The 5,915-nt window shown below is 36.8% G+C and overlaps 1 long non-coding RNA gene across 1 annotated transcript; it reads right to left on the reverse strand.

Annotated features, from left to right (window-relative positions):
• Positions 1 to 1,899: 1,899 nt before the first annotated feature.
• LOC119875646 lies at positions 1,900 to 3,927 on the reverse strand. The gene is made up of 2 exons (XR_005387450.1): positions 3,600 to 3,927; positions 1,900 to 2,312 (listed from the first exon to the last, which is right to left on the reverse strand). It is a non-coding gene; the product is annotated as an uncharacterized LOC119875646 (long non-coding RNA).
• Positions 3,928 to 5,915: the final 1,988 nt, after the last annotated feature.

Below are 5,915 nucleotides of genomic sequence, written 5' to 3' on the forward strand. Positions count from 1 at the left end.
CTTACCAAAAACTAATGAAAAAAAAAAAGAAAGAAAGAAAAGATGAATGCTATTGTAGCATATAGTAGCAAAGATATGGTATGACTGTCCCCTGCTTGTTCTCTGATAGCTCTGGGTGCTTTCACTGTCTTTGACATTTTTCTCACGAGTTCAGAGTTTTCTGTGATGTCATTTCTCACACAGATGCACACACACACACACACACACACAAACCAAAATTAACCCTTAACTTCAGGTTCTCATTTGTAGTACCTAAAGATACTACCGTCCTGGAGTTAAGAATTTAAAAGAATTCTTAGGAACACACAAGACGATTTTCACGTTAATTTCCCTGAACTGTTTTCAAGTGCTTAGTTTCATTTCACTTTTTAAAAAGATTTTATTTATTTATTCATGAGACAGACAGAGAGAGAGAGAGAGAGAGAGAGAGAGACATAGGCATGGAGAAGCGGGCTCCATGCAGGGAGCCTGATGTGGGACTCAATCCCAGGACTCCAGGATCACTCCTTGAGCTGGAAGGCAGACGCTTAACCACTGAGCCACCCTGGTGTCCCCTTAGTTTCATTTCAAATGGCACTGTTGCTTTTCTTTTATGCATTTATTAACCATAAAAAATGAAAACCCCAGCTTCCTTCTATGAAGCATATTGTGAAAGAACAGTCCTTCACTTCCAATGACTCTTCCAATTCTTTCTGTGCTGCTGTTTTCTACCTGCTGCTTCCCTTGGCTCCTAGGTCTCCCTAATATCAAGAATATTTTGATATTTTAAGATAGTGGTAAAAGCTTCCTTTAATAAAAATATAACAATAATGTTTGTTCAGTTTCTACAGCTTTCATAATCCATGATTTCTAAGATGTATTTTTAATTTTTGTGAAGCACAGGCAAACAGTAACTTTACCATTAGAAATATGTTGAAAGTTAAAGGATTTACACTATTATTTAAATCCAGTTCTTAGTTAGCATTAATACTATTGCCTTGTTCTTATTATCTTCTTTTATGACCTCTTTTTCAGAGGACGGAATAGGATTGATGTTTTACAAAACCTTGAAATTCTCAGAAACGTCTTATTTTTTAATCAGATAATCTATCACTAGTATAATTTTCATCCTTTACAGGCTTCTCATTTCATACAAATTATTTACATTTAATTCAATTAAGTTTATGATCTTCTCCAAATTATGACAAACATAGACAGCACTTAGTATTTTTCTTAATAAAAACTGCTTAGCCTGTTCTTCAAAGAATTAACTGAGATAGTCAGTTTATGGAACTGATGCATACAAAATGATTTTCCTGGCTAGTACTGGATGCTTGGGACAGTTAGTTCCCAAACATTTTAGCACACCAAGGTTACATATGCGATTCCTTAAAGTGGCCTCTAATGTTTCCATAACCTGATAAAATGCTATTAATCTTTTGTGGCCACTTAAAAAAAAGTACTCTGTGTGCTAAAGGCGAGTTCAGAAATTCAAAGCAATTTTATGTGAAGTAATATTATCCTTACAGCAACATAAATTAATTCTTCAATAAAAGTGTTGGTCAGTCCTGTGAGGGAAATAAAACATAATTGTTTATGCTTCGTAAGTCTAAAAGTAAAAATCCCACTCATTGCTTATGTTTTTGTGATTTACATTATCTGGTACAGTGACAGCCATACATTAACTTCTCCGATGTCTGATAGTATTTAGGAGAAATCTAGAATGACCTCAGGATGATCTCTCTAGGTCCCGCTGCCTGACTCTAAATTCTATTTAATAACAGTTCGTGAAATCAGCACATCTCCTTAGAGCTCTCCCGTGGGTTGCAAGTGATCAAACAGACAAAACCATAATGACAGGGCAGTGAGATAGGTTTAACAGAAGGAAAATTCTAAAGACATGCAGAATGACTATAGGACTGCACACCAGGAAGGCCATATCTTTTATTAAAATCATCACAAACAAAAGTATCACAATTTTATTAGCTTTACATTTCATTACATGGCATATCCCCAAAATATTAAATAGAACAAAAATATCTATGCAATTTTTGGATGAAGAGTATCCTTTGCATTTTTAATTCCTGTGTTTTCATTCAGACATTTATCTGTCTGTAAAACATTTGCTCAACATGCTTCCTGATCTAGGCTTCTTGGCCATGGGACTGACATGTTCCCTGTCATGTAAAATTTGGTAGTTTGTAACGTCTGTGCACATTTCAAGTGTATCTTGCCTTGTCTATAGCAAGAGCCAGTCTGCGTATGTTGGATATACATCCAGCTGCGGCTTCCTGGAGGTCCTGGTCAGAAGACCCAATCATACCCAGCAGTAGCTGTCACATGTAAAAGAGGAGGGCGGAGAGGGAAACAAAGTATAAAACCATTAATCTCAAGGCATAAAGTTAGGCTTTGAAAACAATTTTTAATATTAAATGTTTTTAAAAGTCACCAAAAAAAAAAAAAAAAAACAAAGAAAGAAAAGAAAAAAGGACAAGAAATGCCATTTAGGCAAATGCAAATATAAATGGTACTTAACCAGACCGAGATTTCTCATGAAATGCTTACCATTTTATTTCCTGAAGCTGAGATAGACCTATTTCTCCCACCTTTCTTTGGTCATCTAACTGCTATGGAGTCTGCTTTGAAATTTGTCTTGCATTCTTTCTGACTTTTCTGCCTCTAGGCCAAGCCAACAGCACACCATGCCTCGGCTATTAGTACAACCTCTTAGATATGATTTCTCTGCATTCCAACCCACTTGATCATGTTACAACTTAATTATGTCAATCCCCTAACTGCATTGACTCCCAGTGCTAAATAACTACAGCTTGGGACAGTTAGTTAACTAACGAGTTAAACAGTCTGTTAACTCATCCTTTAAAGGATTTTTGTGCTTTGGCCTCAGTTTACCTTTCTAGCCACTTATCTTTCTCCTGCTCTATCCTGTACTCCAAGGTCACACACTTCTCCACTTCTTTTGCCCTGATTGATGCCATCCTTCTTCCTAAAAGGCCCTCTCATTCTCTTCTCTGAATTTCTAAATTTTACCTATCTTTCATGACCCAGTTAACTTTTCCACAAAGCCTCCACTGATTTTCATCAAATAAGATGCTATCTTTGCTTTATCAGAACTATCATAGCAGTTTACTCAAATGCCTATTACTATCCTTATATCATCCCTTTTTTTTTTTAAGTTTTTTTTTTATGTATTTAAGTAATCTCTACACCCAATGTGGGATTCAAACCTACAACCCCGAGATCAAGAGTTGCATGCTCTTCCAACTGAGCCAGACACGTGCCCCTATGTCTTTCCTATTAAATAGATATGTAGATTAATGCTTTCTGTCCTTTAGATTATAAACTCTAAAACTTATAATACTGTATCATGCCTAATACACCAAAAAATGACATAAAAAATGTAGACACCAAAAACTGACAAAGAAATTAATTAGAACTTTAAAAAAGTCTATCAGTTATGAATCAGATGAGTAGTTCTGACAAAGGATTTGAAAATTTAATTCGAGTCATCTATTTTCTACACAGTAGTATTTGGGTACAAATGTTGATGACAGAAAAGATGTGATAAGCAAAGAGATATTGTAAAGATAAATGTGAAATACCTTAAATATGACAGGCTTAGGGATTGGACTTTTATTCTGTAGGCAATAAAAAGAAGTTATTTAAACAGTTTAATCAGCAGAGTGACATGATCACATTTGTATTTTAGAAAGACAAATTTCATGACACCATGCAGAATATGGATTATAGAAAAGAAAGGGAAGGATCCTGAAGTCCTTCAGGGCAAAATGAATTCAAGGGACATTTGGGGGTTAAGCTTGTGTTGAACACAAATGGCCCAAGGATATCTGGTTATCCAAAAAGAAGAAAATAAAGATGGTAATCTTTCATCATACATAAACATTATGTCCAGGTGAATTAATGATTGAAATAAAATGAAAATATAAAACATTTGGAAAGTTGGAGTTGAGAAAACCCTGATAAAATTGAGGTACTGAAGGATGTCTGGCAACTCAGATCCTCGACCTCCTCATTGTCCATGGAATTGTCCTCCACTTCCAGGGTCACATCCCTGGTCCTTATTTTTCATCATGTTCAACAGTCCCACCAGTGCTTCTTGGGCATCTCTATATTAGGCAATCTCAGAACTATCTCGAACCTAATATATTACAGATAAATTTCTATTTTTTTTCCTATCTAAACCTGGGTCCCCCATCCCCAGTATTCTCCTATATCAGTGACGATATCACCACTTAGTTGCTCAAGCCAGAAATCTCCTCACCTCACACTCCCACCTCATCTCCCCTGCTTCTATCCAACAATTATATCTTTGTGATTCAACTGCCTACACTTATTCCAAGTCATTTGCTTCTCTCTATTGCCATTGTCATCACCCCTGTAAAGCCTACCGCACTTTCCACTTCCTTGCACCCTCTCTTGCCTGGCCCCCAGTCATCATTCATACTGTATCCAGAGTAATGTCCTAAATTGTGAAGTTCACTGACAAGGGGCAAAATTCTAGAGAAGCAAAGGAATAAGACATGATCAGTCTTCTACGGCAAGAGAAAGAAATACCGTCTTCTGAATAAGGGAACAGAGCTGTTTGGGGGAGCTCCTGACTTGAGAGTTTTGCATTGTTAAAGTAATTAAACAGGAGGCATTAGATAAAGTGTCTCTAAAGATTTGGTGGCCTATGTAAGCAAACCAAAACCTAATCAGAATCAACCACACTTGAATCTAAGAATATGAAACCTGAGGCCAACCAATCACAAATAGGCTTTCCCAAATAAGCAAGAGCTATGCTATAGCCAATTCAAATAATTTCCTGCTTTGCTTCTGTATCTTGTTAAAAACTTTCCCTAGCTCCTGGAGTGCTCCTAACCACTTTCAGTTTGGCACTGCCTGGTTTGAAATCATGCCTCAGTTTATCTTTTTAATAACATTACTAGTGTTTTTCTCCAGCATCATCCGATCACTGAGGTGTAAGATGGAGGAAATAGGTTATAGCACTGCAACTCATTTGAATAGTCATACAGTCTGAGCTGACTGAAAGGGACAAACAGAAGGCTACTCATAGGGATGCCTGGGTGGCTCAGTGGTTTAGCATCTGCCTTTGGCTCAGGGCATGATCCTGGGATCTAAGATTTGAGTCCCGCATTGGGCTCCCGGCAAGGAACCTGCTTGTGTCTCTGCCTCCTCTCTTTTGTCTTAAAAAAAAAAAAAAAGAAGCCTACTTATAATCTGGGGAGGATGACCCTGTAAGAATTAGGAAGGTAGGAAGGCAGATCTCTGTGAAGTGAGAAAACAGTTGAGATGGAAGCTCAGGAAGTTGAAAAATAGGACATTAGAGTTTGAGAATGGATTATGTGGAGTTTAAGATTTTATAGATAAACTTGTATTGCTTATTGACAGGGTCCAGGAAGTGACCATGGGAACATACATCAATATAAGATTGTTAGGCAGGTTTATACATATGTGCACATGCATACACACACACACCTCTATGAACACATTTATTTAATTTATATTCTTATTCTCTCTGCAAAAAGAGCAATAGTACTCTATGAACATTATTGAAAAATAATGAGAAGGAAGAACAGAGTAGCCAGCTCTCCTTGGTTACTATAACACATGGCTTAGGTGTCTCGGTATTATAACTCCCACTTAAATCCCTTTTTAGCTTGCACTTTTAACTTGATCAACAATTCAATATTTTTTATCAATTTATTATTTTCTTGTACCTCATTTTATTATCATATGAAAGCTGCTAAAGCAGACACAGCTTATATGAGGCTTCGGCTACTTCTTCTAAATATATACTCAACACAGACTTTCATCCACCCACTCTCTTTTCACACACACACATTTTAGTTGTCCACCCCCATCCCTATAGCCTTCTATCACTCTTGAGTATTGAG

Source organism: Canis lupus, unplaced genomic scaffold (genome assembly GCF_011100685.1).
Source record: "Canis lupus familiaris isolate Mischka breed German Shepherd unplaced genomic scaffold, alternate assembly UU_Cfam_GSD_1.0 chrUn_S587H749, whole genome shotgun sequence".
In the NCBI taxonomy this organism is placed as follows: domain Eukaryota; kingdom Metazoa; phylum Chordata; class Mammalia; order Carnivora; family Canidae; genus Canis; species Canis lupus.